Source organism: Macaca thibetana, chromosome 2 (assembly GCF_024542745.1).
Source record: "Macaca thibetana thibetana isolate TM-01 chromosome 2, ASM2454274v1, whole genome shotgun sequence".
NCBI classification, from domain to species: Eukaryota; Metazoa; Chordata; class Mammalia; order Primates; family Cercopithecidae; genus Macaca; species Macaca thibetana.
The window spans coordinates 121,152,763-121,174,359 of record NC_065579.1 but is presented as its reverse complement, the minus strand read 5'-3'; positions in this window follow the sequence as shown (position 1 = coordinate 121,174,359).

Genomic DNA, 21,597 nt, shown 5'->3' with positions numbered 1-21,597 from the left:
CTCTTTGGATTGTAAGTGGACTCCTCAGACTAACAGTTTGGCTTTTATTCAAAATAAAGTGAGAGTCCATTGAGGAGTTTTCAGTAGGGAGTACCTGCTGTGCAGATTGGGCTCCCCTGATGAGTCTGAATTAGATGGTGAAAGGGTGACTATATGTGGAGACCAAGAGTCTGCTGAAATAATTCAGGCAAGAAGTGACAGTGGCAGAAGTGGATGTGGAGAATGGTATTTAAAAGTAACATCACTAGGACTGGGTGCAATTGAATAATAGAGGGGGACGGCTGTAGAAAGGATGACTTCCAGACCAAATGTATTAAATCTGGTTGTTCATGTGTAAAGTTTCAGGAATGTGACTTTGTAAAGTCAAGAAACACATATTAAGCCCTTGTTATAATTCAGGCCCTATTTTAGGCACAGAGAACACTACAATGAACAAAGGAAATTCCCATAGCACCTATGGAACCACGTTATGACAAAACTTAGACCAGATGTCAGTGAACTACAGTCATGACCAAAGTTGGTCTGCTGCCTGTTTTTGTAAATAAAGTTTTATTGGAACGCAGCCATGCCCATTCATTCACATATTGTTTGACTACTTTCTCCTGGAAATGTCAGAGTTAAGAAGTTGCAATGGAGACTACATGACCCACAAAGATGAAAGCATTTACCATCTGGACCTTTACAGACAGTTTGTGAACCTTTAACTTAGATAATCTGCATGTTAATCTTATCCTTCACTCTGATTTCCTGATAACTTGGGAAAGCTAGGTAACCTCTCTGACTCAATTTTCCTAGATGTAAAATAGAGCTAGTAATACCTATGTTATTTGTCCATGTGAACAAATTGAGAAAATATCAGCGAGGGCTTTGGAATATAAAAATCTAACATGCTAGGCTGGGTGCGGTGGCTCAGGCCTGTAATCCCAGCACTTTGGGAGGCCAAGGCAGGCAGATCATGAGGTCAGAAGATCGAGACCATCTCGGCTAACACGGTGAAACCCTGTCTCTACTAAAAATGCAAAAAATTAGCATGTGGCTGATGCCTGTGGTGGCAGGTGCCTGTAGTCCCACCTACTCGGGAGGCTAAGGCAGGAGAATGGTGTGAACCTGGGAGGCGGAGCTTGCAGTGAGCCAAGCTCTCGCCACTGCACTCCAGCCTGGGTGACAGCGAGACTCTGTCTCAAAAAAAAAAAAAAAAAAAAAAGTAACATGCTAGTAGATGATATGAAGGTATATCATGAGAGTATGCTATTTTGATTTTAATCTTCCTTTTTTCTAGCATTTGAAGCCCTCAACCTACTTTTCCAACCTGATACTGCTCCACCTTCTAAAAGTATTTTCTACAGAAGCCAAGCTGAAAACTGTCTCAAGTGTAGACCCTCATTTATACTGTTCCCTTTTCTCTCACCACCCCCTTCCTTCAGTTTACTAAAATCCTGCTCTATTATGGTCTTTTATAAGTGTCACCTTCTTAATGAAGACTTTCCAAATGGACTCACCCAGATGCCTCTCCTTTGTTCATATATACTTCATGCTAAGTCTGTCCCTTTCTTAACTGCCTGTCCCCAATCTGTTATGGCATTGTACTAGTTTGTCTTGTTCTGACTTATGAGATAGGAGAGAAGATGAGCACTGAAACTTGCTCATATCTATAGTTCTATAGTGCTTAGCACAATGTCTTGTCCTAGCAGAGGCTTTGAGTTGCAAGTAGGGACTTGAAAACACAATCCAAACCACAAACTATAAGCCATTGATTGAAATCAAATATATACCTAATCATGATTTGGAGTTTTCAATTGCAATCCTAGGACTGGCTCCTCCATAGGAAGAAGGCTATGCAGAAATAGAGGCTTCCCAGCAACCTAAAGACAAATGCAACAGTGGCTTAAAGAGATTCTTCATGTGAATACAGAGATCACAACCTGATGACCCACAAGTTTATTTCGGTCTCCAGAGCTGTTCTTTTTCTCTAGAATTGTGTAGACCAATGCAGGGTTATAAATTTTTTTTTTTTTTTTTTTTTTTTTTTTTTTTTTAGTTACCAGCATTTTAAAATGGGAAGATTTAGTACAAAAATCTAGATTTCTGACTTCTTTTAGAAGAAGCCTGGGTTCCCACGTGGCGACTATCTATAATAGCATAGTAGTGACTGCTCTCTGTGTATGAAGTATATGATCTCCAACTTGCCACAGTCCCCACCAATCCCTATTGTATGTCTGATGTTGTAGCTCCAACACAGTAGCTATTTATCTTTGTGCTTGTTCTGTTTATGTCTGTTTTCAAAAAATAGAATTGAAAGAAAAATAAAATATTTATTTTACCCATATTTTTAATAAAAATGTAAAATTAAAAATAATCTGAGAAGTAGCTGGTAACATACAATTAAGCTTGTGGATTCAAAAGTCAGACTATCTCGGCCCAAATCTGGTAGCCTGTCAGTTGAGTTGCCTGATAAAATATAGAAAACACAGTTAAATATGAATTTCAGATAAACAATGAATAATGTTTAGTATAATTATATCTCATGTATTTTTATTTACCAAATCTGAGAACCCTACTTGTACTTACTATGTGACATCAGGCAAGAGTTAGCCTCTCTGTGTCTCAGTTTCCTCATGTGTAAACTGGGGATAATAAAGGAACATTGTGAGTATAAAATAAATATTAGCCACTATCATTGTTAGTTTATTTAAGAAATATAGCAGACAGAATATTTTCTTGAGACAGTGAAGAACGTGTCTTTATATTTGATAAAGTGTGTCTTATCCAAGATGTTGTATTTGAGTAGCAGCTGCTCTAGACAAATCTCGAAAATCTCGGTGGCCTTATGCTAAAGATTTATTTCTACTTTATGTAATGTGGACTATAGGTCAAAGGCCAGATAGCTCCCTCTTACGTGGAAGATGTGACCTCCAAAGGCACCACAGCAGAGGAAGGAGATGGAGAAGGCATGCCCGCTGGAAGTGATACAAGCAGCTTCCCCTAACAGCCCATTGGCCATAACTAGTCACATGGTCCTAACCTAAATGCAACGGAGACTGGAAAATACAGGGGAGCTTATAGACTGGTGAGCAGTAACCGTTTATCTGCCTGGCTGCTATAGACAACTGGACTTGTAACTCCAGTATTTGCAATGGATTCAAAATCAGAAGACCCTCCTTCTTGTTCTGCTCTTTCTCAAGCCAGAGAAATATAGCCAGAGGATTTTTCTTTCCCTGGGAGGTTCATTTCCTCCCCCACCACTGGAGAAACAAAAGAGATTTCTTTTTTTCTTCCTGTCAGGAACAGGAAGTTGTTCTAAGTTCAGTTGATTTTATTGTTGACTTAGAAACTTTGAAACAGAATTCAAAGTCAAACAGAAGAAAAAAGGGAAGGGGGAAATTAAAGTATTCTGATTAAGGACCCACAGATATCACAAGTAGTAAAGTCTTTCCAATTTGTAGCACATAAACCAGGTCTCATTTTTCATTTTGGATTTGGAGCTTCCTAAACCCTGATTCTTCCAGCATTTGCAGAGTAATTCTCAGAGGATAGACAAATGCCTGCACAGGTCCAATCACTGGGGTGAATCCAGGTGTTTGCCTGGAATGGAATTTCGCCAAAAGAAATTCAGTCTGCGGCTTTGCGTTCAGGAGAATGACACATGGATCACTACAGCAGCCAGCACCAGGCTCACTGGCTGGTCCTGGGTTGAAGGCCAATGCAGTCTGCCAGGTTGCCAAGGTTAATGAAGCTGTGTTGTTCTAATCTCATCTTAAATGAGGTTTTTGAGCTGTGAACAGGGAAGGAGAATGGGTGAACCTATGATGAGTGATGAGGCTTTGTCAGTTATACCCCATGTGTACGACTCGTAAGTCAGGTAATATTTCCTGATCTGAAAATCTGAATTTGCAGCTTTGGTGATGATTTTTAGATAAGTTCTGAGGAGTTGCAAGTAGAGACTTAAAGATACAATCAAAACCGCCAACTGGTAAGCCATCTGTGTGTGTTCAAGGAAGAAGTTCATTTAATCTTTGTACTCTGAAAGAAAAGGAAGGTACTGTTGACGGATCCATAAAATACATGTGATGCTAGAGTGGCAGAGACTCAAAGATGGGAAGAAAATCGTTTACCCAACATTATCGTTCTGCCTGGATCATCATCTAAAATTTCATAAGCATTAGTTCTAGTGCCATAATAATCTTTAAAAAGAAAACGTTCCCAAAATGATAGACTTGTTCTATACTTATTATCATCATTGGGAGGCATTTGCTAGAAGTTTACTAAAGTCAAGGGAGACTTAGTGGCACTTAAATTCTTTTGAGAACTATATTGATCCCTTTCATCTATCCTTGGGTTTGCCTCTGTCCAAAATCCAGAAACCTCTTACAGTTTCATGTTCATAACACATGCTAAAACCTTTCTCCTTAGGGGAAGTAATGATTTTTAATATGAAGGCTATTAAAATGCCAACAAGGAGTTTTTTATAATATGCTAAATTGTTTTTACCTCTACCTAAGCAATCTTTACTTAACTGAAACGTTGTTGATTTCTTTTTTTATGTCATGGTTTCTTTCATGAAGAATCTATGCGTTTCATCTGCTTGAAGGTAATCCTTCCCAGACCAAGTACATGGTCCACAGAATTGGAAGAACTATAAAGTAGTATTTTTATCCAAACCCTTTTACTTGATGTTAATATGGCACTTGACACTGAGATGATTCTACTCTAGTTGAATTTCTAAAGAACTCTATCTGCTCTTCTTTAGCATACCCATTAATCAGTTTGATTCCCGAGTCTGACCTCTCCAACACATGGCATTATGTTTTCTCAGCACTTCCTTCTCCTTGGCATTGCACAGAATTCTTTTGACCCTCATCCTGTCTGTTCTCTTTTTTTTTTTTTTTTTTTTTTTTTTTTTGAGATGGAGCCTCCCTCTGTTGCCCAGGCTGGAGTGCAGTGGTGCAATCTGGGCTCACTGCAACCTCCGCCTCTCGGGTTCAAGCAATTCTCCTCCCTCAGCCTCCTAGTAGCTGGGACTACAGGTGCATGCCAACACACCCAGCTATTTTGTGTGTGTGTGTTTTTAGTAGAGATGGAGTTTCACTGTGTTAGCCAGGATGGTCTCGATCTCCTGACCTTGTGATCTGCCCGCCTCGGCCTCCCAAAGTGCTGGGATTATAGGCCTGAGCCACCGCGACCTGTTCTGTCTGTTCTTAATACTGGTATCAATTTCTTTGGATTTGGTCAGAAATTTGCATCCCTAGATTAACCTCGAATATCATATTGTCAAAGTGGTAAATAGGAATTAGTTGTTTTTAGTTTTTAAAAAGTCCTAGATCCCCACCAAAAGCGTTACCCAGGAACTGCTGTAGTTAAAATAGAATCCATTCGTCTTGCCAGAGTTGTTAATTGGGGACTTACTATGGGTAGGATTGACTCAGATGTTAGCCTGATTTAGAGATGAATGTAGCATGTCCACCCCTGTTGTAGAAGCTCAGAGAATAAAATTCTCTATAGAAGATCATTTTTTATTTCAGACTCACTTTACCAGTCATGATTTTGAGTATAAATGTAAGTGTCCCAAGGTCTCCGAGGTGACAGGAGAGGGTGGAGGAAAGGAGGGAAAAGAGAAGATGGTCGTAAGGCAAAGAGGCTGGTTAAGCGTTATTTCAGTCTCCTCAGTCCTCTGGAATTCTTCTCTTGCAGTGTCACAGATAATGGAAACATCAGCTTAAAGAAGTCTGGCAACATTTCCCTGGTCACACAGCCAGTCGGAGCCACTTGGTGGACTGCAAAGCCTATGCCCTTACATCTCATCTCATCTTTTTTTTTTTTGAGACCAAGTCTCACTCTGTTGCCCAGGCTAGAGTGCAGAGGCCTGATCTTGACTCACTGCAACCCCTGCCTCCTGGGTTCAAGCGATTCTCTTGCCTCAGCCTCCCAAGTAGCTGGGATTACAGGCGTGCACCACCATGCCTAGCTAAGTTTTGTATTTTTAGTAGAGACGAGGTTTCACCATGTTGCACAGGCTGGTCTTGAACTCCTGGGCTCAAGTGATCTGCCCGCCTTGGCCTCCCAAAGTGCTGGGATTACAGCATGAGCCACTGTGCCCAGACTCTTCCATCTCATCTACGAAACTGCCCCACAGATGGGGAGTGGAGCGTGGAGGATGATGGGTGAAAAACCAGGACAAGTGGTTCTGACCAGTTGAAAGGCCTCTTATTCTTATTGTTACAGAATCTGAAAAGTTAAGTAAAATCAAAGAAAGAGTAGTCAAATGATTTTAACATTTGACTATTGTTAACAACCAAATTAGAAGGCATTAGTACAGTCTGTTAAATTTCTAAATGTGCTTATCTCTACCAGTCATTCTACATCTTTGTGTCTCCCTGAGAGAAATACTTGCACATTGGTAGAAAGAAGCATGCACATTAATAGTGAAATTGTACCTAATGTGCACAAATTAGAAACAACAGAAATATTCATTAATGGAAAAATAAATAAATTTTGATAAATCTGTAGTATTGAATACTATGGAGATAAGGTAGATCCATACATGTTGAACTAAAAAAGGATTTTCAAGACATATTACGCGGAAAAAAATCAAGTAGCAGAAAAATACATATAGAATGATCATACTTATGTAAAAATTAATTTAAAAGTCTATATTTCAGAAAAGGGAGTGATGGGTTAAGAGGGAAATAATACTTTCAAATTTGGGAGGGAGAGAGCACAGGTAGTTTCACGTAGAGAAAATATTTGAATTGGGCGTTGGAGGATGGTGAAATGTAGAGATGGTCAGGATTTACCCTAGGTTACCTTGCTAATAAGGGGTAGAGTCAACATTTGAAGTCAGTTCTATCTGAATCCAGAGTTGGTGCTTTTAACTAAGATTCTTCTCACAACACAATTGTAAACTGAATATAAGTTGTAGCTGTAACTCACATATGTAGTTACACGATGTACACATGGATTTTTTAGGTATGTTAGGTACTCTCCTAGAAATCCTGTGGAATACCCAGATGAATTAGAGCACCTGGCCTTAATAGCTTCAAGTCTAGTAGAGCAAAGAAGATGTATTTACAAATCTTTTTAATATATGAAAGAAAGTTAGTGAGGCTGTAAAGCAAAATCATAGGGAAATTCAAAAAAGGATTGGTAAATCAAGAGAAAATTAAGATACTCCCAGCTGAGGGGCTAGAAGCTGTACCGGGTATAATGCATTCAGCTGCAAGAAACAAATGAAGTAACAGTGACTTAAACCATAAGGTTTCGTTTCTTAGCAAAAAATCAAATGTTAATGGTACAATGATGTACCGCATTCATCTCAACAATGTCACTGAGGATATAGTTCTGTGATGGTTAATTTTATGGGTTACCTTGGCTAGGCCAAAGGATGCCCAGATATAAATGTTATTTTGGGGCATGTCTGTGAGAAATAAGCATTTGTATTGGACTGAGTAAAGCCGGTGGCCCTCCCCAATGTGAATGGGTATCACCAATCTGCTGAGGGCCTGAATAGAATAAAAAGACAGACAAGGGCTAGATTTACCCTTCCTCTGCCTGACGACTTGAGCTGGGACATGAATCGTCTCCTGCCCTTGGTGTGCTGGTTCTCAGGCCTTCAGATTCCGACTGGAATCTATACCATCAGCTACCTGCCCCTCAGGCCTTTGAACTATGTACACCACGGGCTTTCCTGGGTCTCTACCTTACAGATGGCAGATCTTGGGACTCTCAGCCACCATAATCGTGTGAGCCATGCCTTTTAATAAATATCTCTCAGATCAGGGGCAGTGGCTTACACCTGTAATCCCAGCACTTTGGGAGGCAGAGGAGGAGGATTGCTTGAGGCCAAGAGTTTGAGGCCAGCCTGGGCAACATAGTGACACCTCAACTCTACAAAAATTAAAATAAATTAGCTAGGCATGGTGGCATGCACCTGTAGTCCTAGCAACTTGGGAGGCTGAGATGGGAGGATCGCTTGAGTCCGGAAGTTTGAGGCTGATAGGAGCTATGCTCAAGTTACTGCACTTCAGCCTGGGTGACAGAGAGACCCCATCTGTGAAAAAACAACAACAAAACTCAAAGATAGATAGATAGATAATCTCCTAATGGTTCTGTTTCTCTGAAGAACTGTGACTAATACAGATTCCCCCTGTCCTTTCCAGTCATCCTTCATCTTTGGGCTTGTCATAGTCCAACATGGCAGCCACAGTTTCTGGTGTCTCAACCACATTCAAGGGCAGGAAGCAGAAGGTAGCCAGGGAAGCAAAAAAGGTTGGGGAGCTTAATGAAGGACACTCTGCATGTCTGAAAATAATTTTTTCTCAGATGCCTCCTCCAGAGATTTCCTCTTATATTTCATTGCCCAGAACTGGGTCATAAGTCCTTGCCCTCCCCTGTGTACTTCCTGATGGGACACTGACAGTGACAGTGACAGCAGGATTCTGGCTTTCCTACCCTCTGTCATTAAACACCAGCTAGGAAGAAGGAGCCTCTTGGTACTGGGAAGCATCCAAGAGTGTCTGCCACCGCAGCTTACGTGGAGGAAGCCATAGCTGGGTTGGGTCTTAAACAGTGATGAAAAGGACATTTATTAGATTGTCTCCCCAGTGTAAGTAGGAGCTGCCCAAACCATATAGTATGTTCCCATTCTCTGGGGATACATTGTAATAGATTTTAATAGATCCTGCCAAATTACCGTTTTCTTTTGTTTGTTCCTCTCTAGGGGCATTTCTCGCTTTCTTCCTTTTATTGAAGCTAATTGTGTAAGCATCTCACTCCTGCTGTGCTGTCCGTTTGACATTGTTAATTCTCTGTGCTTAGTTTCCTGTGTTAGTCAAGATCCCACTTATTGTATTAGAGTTTAACACCAAGTATTATTAAACATGTCTTAGAAAACTGAAAAGGCAAAAAAGGAGCCCAGAGTATTACACGGGAAGTAATCGCAGGAAGCTGCTACCACCCCAGCTGTTGGAGGAACAAAGAGGTCAGGATTGTTAAAACTTAACGGAAAACCTTAAAAGAGAAATGAGGGTAGAAACGGGGAGAGAAGGTAAAAGGCTTGGGAGAGGGACCCGACAATGCTGGATCTCGGAGGAGGGGATACCTGCTGGTGCCAGCATCTCTGAGAGAGTTTGATGCACCTGGTTCTGATAGTGGGAAAAACTGCAACTTGGAACGAGCTACTGCTCCTGGAACCAAGGACTTGCCAGCTTTAAACCCCTGATGCTGGAGAGATCCCGACTGCAACAGCAAGCCAGACCAAGAGGGATGAGTCCCTTTCCTCTCCACCTGCAAGCTCCCTCTAGTGCCTCCTATTGGTGACCTAACAAAGAGCAGCTGGCAAAACAGAAATTAGGTTTGTTGGTATCAGCTGCAGCATCACGTGATGGCAGAGGATGGAAGATTTAGAGCTAAGAGCTCCAAACAGCACAGCCTTTATTATTATTATCACATCCTTATTAAGTAGAAGTAATAATAGAAGTTACCTCATAGTGTTATTCTGAGGGTTAAATGATGTAAACCATGAGAAGTAAACAGCTGAGTACCTACAGCCTAATAAGCACTCAGGAAGTATTAGCAGATGTTTTGGTTTTGTTGTTGTTGTTTTGTTTTTTGCTATACTGTATTCTTCTTTTATTTCATGCATGCAAATTTAAGTTTATTAAGTCAATCAGTAGTGCTACAACTACAGACATATAGCTATACTGACAATTTTTAATATGTGGTTCACTTTTAATAGTAAACATCTCAGTATAATATTAGTTCAGAAATTTAATTGTTAGACGTTAGCTAAAATGGATCTTTTTCTGAAACAGTGCTGCCAGATTTTAAAAAATTAATAGACATTGCGTAGAACAGTTTTGAATTAACATAAAAATTGAAGAGGTAGTGCTAAAAGTTCTCATATTACTTTTACACTATTTTTTTAAACTGCATCCTTTTAAACATTTCAACTTTTATTTTAGATTCAGGGGTACATATACAGGTTTGTTACCTAGGTATATTGCATAATGCTAAGGTTTGGGTCTCTCAGATAGTGAACATAGTACCCAGTAGATAGTTTTTCAGTCCTTGTCTTCCTCCCTCTCTCCTGTCAATAGATACTTATAGTACTCAGTATCAATTGTTCATGTGTATGTCCCTGGCCCAGTGTTTAGCTTCCACTTATGAGAGCATGTTATATTTGGTTTTCTGTTTCTGCATTAATCTCTTAGGATAATGGCTCCAGCTTGTATCCATGTTGCTGCAAAGGTCATTATTTCATTCTTTTTTATGGCCATGAGGTATTCCATGGTGTATATGTACCATATTTTCTTTATCCAGTCCACCACTGATGGGCACCCAGGTTGATTCCATATGTCTTTGTTATTGTGAATAGCGCTGTGATTAACATACGAGAGCATGTCTTTCTTATAGAATGATTTCTTTTCCTTTGGGCATATACCCAGTAGTGGGATTGCTGGGTCGAATGGTGGTTCTAGTTTTAGTCCTTTGAGAAATCTCCAAACTGCTTTCCTGTTAGTAGATGTTATCACTATTTATTCAACAATTATTTCTTGTGTGCCTACTACGTGCCAGGCACAGATCTAAGCCTTGAGAATACAGTGGTGATTCAGATAGATGAGGTCACTGGCCTTGTGGAACTTGCATTCTGGTTAGGGGTGGTCTGTAGTAAACAAAATCATTTCAGAAAGTGATAGGTGGTGAGGAGAGAATAAAACAGTCCTGCAGCTGAGAGATGCAGAGAAGAAAGTAGCCAAACTTCAGACAACAATGAAAAGACAAGCCACAGACTGGGAGAAACTATATATGAAACACATAACTGATAAAGGACTTGTATCTAGAACAGTCATGTGCCACTTAACAAGGGGGCTACATCTGAGAAACAGGCTGCTAGGCAGTTTTGTCAATGTGCAGGCATCGTAGAGTGCACTTCCACAAACCTACATGGTATAGCCTGCTACACACCAAGGCTATATGGTATAGCCCATTGTTCCTTGGCTCAAACCTGTACAGCATGTTACTATCCTGAATACCCTAGACAACTGTAACACAATGGTAAGCATTTGTGTACCTGAACACACCTAAAGATAGAAAAGACACACTAAAACTATAGTATAAAGGAGAAACAATGGTACACCTGTATCGTGCACTTACCATGAAAGGAGCTTGCAGGACTAAAGTTTCTCTGGATGAGTCAGTGAGTGAGCGGTGAATGAATGTGAAGGCCTCGGACATGACTGTACACTTTGTACACTGTAGACTTTATAAACACCGCACACTAAGGCTACACTAAACTTATTTAAATTGTTTTTCATTCTTCAGTAATAAATTAACCTTAGCTTACTGTAACCTTTTGGCTTTTTGTAAAGCTATACAAAGATATTTTCTTTCTTTATATCCTTATTCTATAAGCTTTTTTTCTATTTTAAAAACTACATTTGTACTCTTTAAATTTTTTTTAATTAAAAACTAAGACACAAACACACCCTAGGCCTACCCAGGGTCAAGATCATCAATATCATTGTCTTCCACCTCCACATCTTGTCCCTCTGGAAGGTCTTCAGTGGCAATAACATGCAGGGAGCTGTCGTCTCCTGTGATGACAATGCCTTCTGGAATACCTCCTGAAGGACCTGCCTGAAAGTGTTTCACAATTAAATTTTTTTAAAGTAGGAGTATACTCTAAAATAATAATAAAAAGTATAGTATATTAAATATATAAACCAGTAACATAGTCATTTATTATCAAGTATTATGTACTGCACTTAATTTTATGTGCTAGACTTTATACAAGTGGCAGCTCAGTAGCTTTGTTTACACCAGCCTCACCACAAACACATGAACAATGCACTGCACTACAATGCTAGGATGGCCATGACCTAACTAGGCAATAGGAATTCTTCAGCTTCATTATATTCTTACCGGACCACCATCGTATAGGCAGTCCGTCATTGACTGAAATGTTGTCATGTGGCACATGACTATATATAAAGAACTGTCAAAACTCAATCATAAGAAAACAATCCAGTTTAAAAATGGGCAAAAGGTTTGAAGAGACACTGCATCAAAGCAGATCTACAGATGGCAAATAAGCCCATAAAAAGAGGCACAACTCTATTAGACATTAGGGAAATGAAATAAAAACCACAATGAGATTCCACCACACAGGTACTGAAGTGCCTTTTTAAAAAGCTGACAATACTGCTGACAAGGATACAGAGCAACTGGAACTCTCGTATATGTGGATGGGAATGCAAAATGGCACAGCCACTTTGGCAAACACTTTGGCAGTTTTCTAGAAAGTTACACATACACTAACAGTATGACCCAGCCATTCCTGTCCTAGGGAAGAATAGTTTTACATATTCATTATTTTTTAATCTATATATACATTTTCCCCTTACTCTTCCCCTCATTTAAGCAGATAGCCAGTTCTGGGCTTGGGAGCCCCAACTAAATTTTGTGGCAGAGCAGAAAGCAGGGTAGCCTATCTTTTTAAGGGCAGAGGCAAAGAGGGTAGCAGTTGAGAGTAGGCTTGAAGAGGCATGAAGAAGAGTCCTATGGGGCCAGCAGGAACAAGGACCAGGGTTCAACTTCCTGGCAGCACCCTGAGAAGATGGCAGAATCCCAGAGAAAAATGGCTCCATGGAACATCTCAGGCAACACAGCAAAGGAGTTCTAGTCCTCAAACTTCACATCAAAGCATCCACAATCTTTGGAACCAGCCTCCGTGGATGACGACAATGGTAAAGCTTTGTGGCTATCTGGCTATGTGACCTTGGAAAAAGTCACTTAATATCTCTAAGCCTCAGTTTTCAAAATCAGTGGAGAGGAGGAGGTGAACCATACACCCGGAGCTGCCACGAATGGTTGGGCAAACCATGCTTTGCAAGCACGGTGGCTCACACCTGTATTCCCAGCACTTTGGGAGGCTGACGCAGGCGGATCACTTGAGGTCAGGAGTTGAAGACCAGCCTGGCCAACATGGTGGAACCCCATCTCTACTAAAAATACAAAAACTAGCCAGGCGTGGTTGCGTATGACTATAATCTCAGCTACTTGGGAGGTTGAGGCAGGAGAATCACTTGAACCTGGGAGGCAGAGGTTGCAGTGAGATAGTGCCACTGCACCACAACAGAGTGAGACTCTGTCTCAAAAAAAAAAAAAAAAAAAAAAAAAAAAAAGAATGCCCAGTCAAGGGAGCACAGAAAAAAACAAGCCCAGAAGTCCAGCCCATCCTCTACTCATCAGCCCTGTGTTCTGGGACACACAAATTTCATTATAAGAAAGTTGTTACCATGTCAGGTACAACCTCCAGGCACCCTAAAGATACCTGCAAAGTAAGACTATTTCCTTTTTTTCCCCACCCTAATTTCTTGATACAACAAATGAACAGGGAGATTTGTCCAGTCAATAGCAAATGAAATTGGATAGTAATCCACCTTCAGGTCTCTGGTTAGCAGGCCTTGAGGGAAACAGAGGCTACAGGGGAGTTTCAGGTCCAGCCAACGGGTCTTCAGAAAAATATGCTCTTTTAGTTCTGTTTCTGAAAACCACACTGACGGTCTCAAGCTGTGGGGATCGGGGAACTGTTGTTGCCTCCTTCCAGAAGGCCTCCTCCCTCACTTGGAGAAACAGTTCTGAAGTTGCAGCAACGCGGCTCAGCTGGGGTTTCTCAGAAGCCCGGCATTCACCCATGACTGAGTCCTGACGGAGCGCTGTGTAGGGACGCCAGGCAGCGAACACATCCTGGGGAAATCATTGTCCTGCCCCCTGCTTGGCCACGGAAGGCGGACACCCGGTTTCAATGTTGTCTTTGTTACCAGCTCCAGTAGGCGCTCTGATGTGCATTTTAATGAAAATGGGACACCTGCGGCAGCGCTCTCGGATCAACAGCAAGGAGGGAGAAGCCCCAGATATGGACCGGAGTCCGGGGGATCCCCTTTCAAAAGGCAGCCGGGCATTCCAGAGAGGCTGGGAAGAAACGTCCCTTTATCTGCATCGGGCCAGGGCCCTGCCCCGGGGGCCCCCTGGCGTGTCGCCGGGACCCTCAGCAGCGTGTCCACCGCTTCCTCCCGGCCCCCTTGCGGGGCTCCCAGGAGCAGCCGTAGGAGCGCCCTGGGGTATTTTTTCTATCTTCTGGCTTGAGCTACACGAGGCAGTTGAATTAGAGTCATTACTGTAATTTAATTTCTCCAAATTCAGAGCTATTTTCTTTCCAAATATATCAGGGGCCGGCAAACGTTCAAAGAATTGGAGAAACCATTCCAAATTCAGAAAGGTTAAAAGGAAGACCAGTCATAGGGTGAACACTACTACTAATATCATATTTCATAATAATTATATATTATACAACTGAATGTATTATATGGCATGTAACATATATTATTACTTATGACAATGTATAGTAATAATCCCATAAAGATATATCATCATTATCATAGTATGTTATATATTGTGTATAGACACATAATGTGTCTAATACTCCACCCTAATTTATTGATACAACAAATGAACAGGGAGATTTGTCCAGCCAGTAGCAAATGAAATTGGATAGTAATCCACCTTCGTGTCTCTGGTTAGCAGGTCTTGAGGGAAACTGAGGCTACAGGGGAGTTTCAGGTCCAGCCAACGTGCCTCCAGGAAAATATGCCCCCTTCCTTCTGTTTCTGAAAACCACACTGACTGTCTCAAGTTGTGGGGATCGGGGTCCTGTCTATATTATGTATAGATACAATGTGACTTCTTTCACTGAGCATAATGTTTCCAAAATTCATCTATGTTGGAACATGTATCAGTACTTCATCTTTTTGATAGCTGCATGGTAGTCATTGTATGGACATACCACATTTTGTTTATCCACTCATCACTTAATAGACATTTGAGTTGTTTACACTTTGGGGCTATCATGAATAATGCTGCTATAAGTACTTATGAGCAAGTTTTTATATGGATGTATGCTTCTGTTTCTCTTAAACATACTGTGTTTCACCCCATTTTACAGATGAGGAAATTGAGGTTCAGAGATGCTATGTAACTTGCCCAAGGTCACACAGCGTGTGAAGGCTCTGAGACTCAAACTTAGCTCTGTGTGATGCTCGTAGTTACTCTGCTCTGTTGCCCTCCATTTTATCAAAGGTTAGTATGTGGAGGGCAGAGACTCCTATCCCTCCTGGGTCTCTCAAGAGATACTGAAGAAAAACAAAGCAGGAAGAGTTTCTGCTGGAGCTGAGAATGAACCTGCTCCTGTTAAGGGTAGTTAGTTAAGCCTGGAAGTGATTGCCAAGAAAGTAGTGAATTCCCTTTTGGGGATGAAAGATCCTCTGTGGGGTGGTTCAGACACAGCAGGGATGCCTCACTCCCAGGAATGGGGTTTGGCTCAAGCCTGTCCAAATGGCAGCCCTCATTCTGCATCAGGTGTCCAAATGGTATGAGAGGGGCCAGGCTGCATTTCAGGCCTCCCTCACTGCTTCTCACCCTCACCCCACCCCAACCACCCCAGCCCCCCAAGCCTGTGTCCAGGGTCTTGTCTCTATACAAGGTCCCCCAAACCTCCTTCCCATACAGCTGGATCCCTGACCTGCCCCACCTTCCAGTTCCCTCCCACTGTGGAGGCAACAAAGGGAGATGGCCAAGGTCCAGCTAAACCAGGGCTAGGGTTGGGTGTTGGTGGGGGAGAAAGATGATGGAGTGCAGGGAGGGAGGGATGAGTGGGAGGGCCCAAAAGGGCCCAGAAGCCTCAGATTACCCAGGGCAGGACAGGGAATCGGGAGAGAAGCCACAGTGCCTCCTCAGGGGAGATGCTGTTTATCAGAGCACATGATTATAAAATGAGACCTCTGTGCCTATGTGGCTGATGAAACCAGTGCCGTTTGAAATATTTCAACAGAGCATGGGGTTTTTAAAAAAAGAGTCCTACCATAAACATCTTGAATCCTAAAATTGTTGTTGTACCCGTCATAGAAAAAGCGAAATCTACAGTTTTTTTTTGTTTTTGTTTTTGTTTTTTGATGTAGGGGTGATGTGGACCTAGTCATGAAATGTGGTAGAAACCATTTCAGTTTTTTTGTTTTTGTTTGTTTTTTTGTTTTTTTTGAGACGGAGTCTTTTTTTTTTTTGTTTGTTTGTTTGAGACGGAGTCTTGCTCTGTCGCCCAGGCTGGAGTGCAGTGGCCGGATCTCAACTCACTGCAAGCTCCGCCTCCCGGGTTCACGCCATTCTCCCGTCTCAGCCTCCCAAGTAGCTGGGACTACAGGCGCCCGTCACCTCGCCCGGCTAGTTTTTTGTATTTTTTAGTAGAGACGGGGTTTCACCGTGTTAGCCAGGATGGTCTTGATCTCCTGACCTCGTGATCTGCCCGTCTCGGCCTCCCAAAGTGCTGGGATTACAGGCTTGAGCCCATTTCAGTTTTAAAGTCAGTGACAGCACCTGTCCCCCCACTGGCTATATGACCCTGAGCAATTTTCTTAACCTTGCAGATCCTCAATTGTTTTCACACATAAAATGGGAATAACAGCAATACCTGCCTTTTACAGTTTCTGGCGCATGATCAAATGGACCTATGCAGCTTTCCCCAGTGTATGTTCTTAGCAACCACACTTCTATAGGTTATTGTAATGTGAGGAGCACAGAAGGCCCACAGGCTGGTGATTTGGGCGAGTAGTCATTTAAACCAAGCTAAATAGCTTCCATTCTGACACTACTCTCCGAGCATTTAATATTGACCTTCATCAAGAATATTGAAGAAGGATGCCATTGTGTTGCATTTTGCAAATCTAACCACAGAAATCTTGATATAACATCCAATGTAGAGATTGAAAGCCAGTGGTCCGCGGGCCAAATCTGGTCCACAGATGTGAAGTTTTTTTGGCCAGCACAGTGTTGCCTTCAAAAGTTTCCCGTATTTAAATATAGTGAGATTTCACACACACATCACAAGATTTCACATAAAAATTAACTTTCAGCTTCTCTTGAAAAACCTAAAGATTAGAACAAGCTGCGTCCTCATTTTCACGCGGTGACACTTAACCATAGTGGATGGTCCACCCAGGCATCCAGTTTGCCACTCCGAGGGTCTAGTACTGCTCAAATGCTGAGATAAGACATGTAAAAGGGTGAGTTTTGGCCGGGCATGGTGGCTTACGTCTGTAATCCCAGCACTTTGGGAGGCTGAGTCAGGTGAATTCCTTGAGCTCAGGAGTTCGCGATCAGCCTGGGCAACATGGTGAGACCCCATCTCTATAAAAAATACAAAAATGTGCCAGGTATGGTGGCACGTGCGTGTAGTCCTAGCTACTCAGGAGGCCGATGTGGAAGGATTGCTTGAGCCTGGGAGGCAGAGGTTGCAGCAAGCCGAAATCGTACCACTGCACTCCAGCCTGGGTGACAGAGTGAGACTCTGTCTCAAAAAAAAAAGAAAAAAAAAAAAAAGGGTGAGTTTTATCTACACACCCCTGCATTTAAAAATTGTTGAATATCTGCTTTTTATATCATAGTCATGCATTATTGAACATGATATGTACATTATAAAGAATAATTTAACCAAGAATAATTTAACAAGATGAGATGAAAAATAAGCATAAATCAGAAGTTTTACTCTTCACGCTTCACCCTTTAGAGGCCACTGGTACAGCTCCTCATACAGAGTTGGGGCTCATTAAATTATTATAGTTACATGTAATTCTTGGTTGATGGGATCTGAGGATGTCCAACTTCCCCATTAAAATGAAAAGCTAAGCCTGCGACCACCACCCCTGCTGCTGACACTGAACTTGGGTCTTGTGTTTTGGCACTCATCAGTCCTTACAAGGAGATTGTGGATTGAGTGCTATTTGGCTTTTAGTTTGCCCTGGAGGGTATTTTTTTCTTTCTTTTAACTATGCCCAGTAGCATAAACAATAGTTTTTTGAACCCAGGCCGTGCCTGAAATACTAATTTAGGCAAACGCCAATCTAAACAAACAAACAAAAAATAGGTTCACCATATTTTTTTCTTTCAAATATTAGTGAAGTGCGTGCTTTAGCCAGAAAGAGCCAGGAGAAAATTATACAATTTAAAGGGACTCTTCGAGTCTCGAAGCAGCCACATTCCATTATAGTTCCCAAGGGAGTAATATAATAGTAAATAGTAACCTCTTGTGAAGTCGTCTGAGAGTTTTGGATGAAAGACCATGCAGAAACATGAAAAAGTGTTATTTAGTGTGCCAGTTTCAGGGTTAAATGTTGGATGTTTCAACCTTATCCCCTACCAAATTTTCAAAATAGCAAGCAGCAGTGTGACTGGCAATATTAGGTTTTCCTCCTCTTAAAACCTAGTAATGAAGCCAAGGGAAGCAATTATGACTGGGCAGTGAAGCCTTCCCCTCCCCACCTTGCACCAGAACATTTTCAGTGCAGCTTCGGGGGCCTCCCAAAGACTGAGGGAATCCCGGTTTCTTGGGATCCTGCTGTAGCTGCAGCCCATGCTAAGACTTTGGGTGCCACTGCTTTGATAAGTTGAAAAAGCAGGCATTGCATGCTTCCTATGACATGGAACCTGTCAACAGGATAGCCTCATGGTCGAGACTTTCGGCTCTGAAGTCACCCCTGTGTTCCAATTTTCACCCTACCACTTGTCAGCTGGATGACCAGAGCAAGTGATTCAACATCTCCAGGCCTCCATTTTTTTTTTTTTTTTTTTTTTTTTTTGAGACGGAGTCTCGCTCTGTCGCCCAGGCTGGAGTGCAGTGGCCGGATCTCAGCTCACTGCAAGCTCCGCCTCCCGGGTTTACGCCATTCTCCTGCCTCAGCCTCCCTAGTAGCTGGGACTACAGGCGCCCGCCACCTCGCCCGGCTAGTTTTTTGTATTTTTTAATAGAGACGGGGTTTCACCGTGTTAGACAGGATGGTCTCCATCTCCTGACCTCGTGATCTGCCCGTCTCGGCCTCCCAAAGTGCTGGGATTACAGGCTTGAGCCACCGCGCCCGGCCTCAGGCCTCCATTTTCACAGCTGTAAAATGATTACAATCATAGTACCTCACTTGTGGAGTTTAAAAGAGAGAATGTATGTAGAGTGCTTGGCAAAGTAGTCAGGCGCATGAAAAGTACCCAGTATGTATCCCTTCATGTGTTGCAAACCAGCCGTTTCTCTTGCTCTTCTGCTCTCAGGATCAGAAATCTAGTTGTCCTCGTTTAATTCTTTGAAGTTCCTATTTTTCAGCTACTCTGACCCATGTTTCAGCAGCTTTGATCCATTTATTTAGCTGCTCTGTCTCCTTTATTTAAGCAGGGAGTTAGAAAATGTTTTCCGTAAGGGGCCAAATAGAAAATGTTTTCACCTTTGTATTCCATACAGTCCCTGTTGCAACTACTCAACTCCGCCTTTGTAGCTAAAAAGCAGCTAGGGTCAACAAGTAAATCAATGGGTATGGCTATGTTCTAATAAAACTTTATTTACCAAAACAGGTAGCAGTAGGATTTGGCTGATTTAAGCTCTGTTTCTCCCCGAAATATGCCAAAAGCAGTCAGGAGGCCACTTGAGAGAACCAAGTGTTCAGCACATTTTCTTCCAAAGGAACCAGGGAAATGAGAGTAACTTGTGTGAAATTTTTTTAAAGGGAGAAATTGAGACCTCTCTCCCAGCAAAAAAGTCACCTAGACTCTCTCTGCAGAGCAGAACAGTCTCCAAGTGGAAAGACAGGGGCCGTTGGGGCAGGGAAAGTGGAAGTGATGTTTGGTGCACATCAGACACCAAACTCTTAGACTCTGCTCACAGGGCTCCATGCTCCTAGCATATGGTGCTACATTCCCCAGTGTTCAAAATCCCTGGCAGATGGAGGAGACATCTGCAAGTGTCTGCATCAACAGGAGCTTTGAAAGGGTTCCAGAACAATCCCCTCAAAACGCTCTTGGTTTTGCTATATGGAGAAGGTGCCAGACATTCCCAGAAGCCTGCTGAAATCTTTAAGAAATGGGCATTTGAGAAAAATACTTCCTAGTATTTGTTTGTGTCCCTCTCTAATAACCCTATACCTTTGACTTCCTCCGACATTATCTGCATAGGGCAAATATCTTCTCAAATCATCAGTTCCCCGTGATGGAAATCATTTATGCCTGCTCTGTTTCCATTTTTCTCTGGAAGGAGAAAAATCTTTTCTCGCTGCCCCCCACAACCTGCCCCCTTCAAGCTCTTGAGTAGAGAAAGAAATACTTTCACAGGATGAACCAGACAGCTTCTCCTTAGAAGTGGCACTACCTCCAGTGCTCTTCTTTTCATCTGCCCTGCCTTTGAGACCAGAAAACATCTGGAAGTGCCGAGTGCCTGGTGTGTCACAGATCCCTGAAATGGGATCTTCATGTTTGGGGAAGGATCTCCAAAATGAAGTAAGGCTTCTCTACCTCCCTCCCACCTTTGGTCCCTGTTGATCTCCCCCACTAACCCTCAACATCTGGCATAGCTCAGGTTTTTGGTGTCACTCTTCTGACACTCCAGAAGGTATCTCTGTGGTGGCATGCAGGGCACAGGCTCTTGGTGGTTTGCTTACTTGTGTGTGACTCTTGGAAGGGTCCCTGTGGTACTAAGCTGATAATGGAACTGGGATTCCGCCTTGAGTGGAGATGTTTATTTTCCAACTCTCCTAACTGGGGTAGATGTTTGATTAAAAGATGACGGGTCCCCATGGGAGCATGGATTCCGGTTTATCTGATGTGAGCTCAGGTAATAATCAAGCTGAGAAATTTCCAGAAGTTTATATGCCCACCCTCTGGGCTGCCCAGACAAAAGCTCTGCTTCTGCACACAAAAATGATAATAATAGAAGCAATTTTCCATAATCAAGAGGTTTTCAGACTTGAGTGTGCATTAGAATAATCCGGAATGTATCTGGAATAGAAGAAAGACAAAAGAAAGTCACTGGGCCCACCTTTGTTAGGACTGGGGGAGAGCCTGAGGAACCCCATCTTCAACATGTACTCTGTCCACCCTCTCACTCACCTAGGTCATCTTAATGTGGTGAGTTAGGAACCACAGTTAGAGACGTGCTTGCTTTACCTGAGGATGGGGAAAACGACAGGCTAACTCTGAGACCTGATTCTTTAGACCTCAAGTGGGTATTAATGGCCTGTGTTGTAAGGATGGTTCTTGCCAAAACCTAACAACTCCCAAAACTTCCTCAAGGAAACTAACATAGGAGGAATCTAAAGACACAAAGAAACTTGAACCAGATGGCTTGAGAATCTTCCTCTATCTTTCAAATTCATCAAACCACACAGTTTACAAAGCATTTTCACATACATTATCTCATTTTTATTAGAGTTTCTTGATTCCTGGAGTCTGTGGACTCACAGGAATATGTGAATCAATTTCAGGGAGACTAAACTTGGATGAGAACTTTTTTTTTCCCACTGAACTCTAACTAAAACTTAGCATTTTTTAAAATTATGAACATAAGTAACAAGTCACAGTCCTGGCAGTACCTGTGACTTTGACTTTGTCACCAAATGAAATCAGATACTTTCATATCACATCACTACTGTTGTAGATACCTCAAAGTATCATTTAGACTCATCACCAGCTTGAAAACACTGTGGTTTTTAGACCCACTGCTAAATCTTCTTATTTAATGCA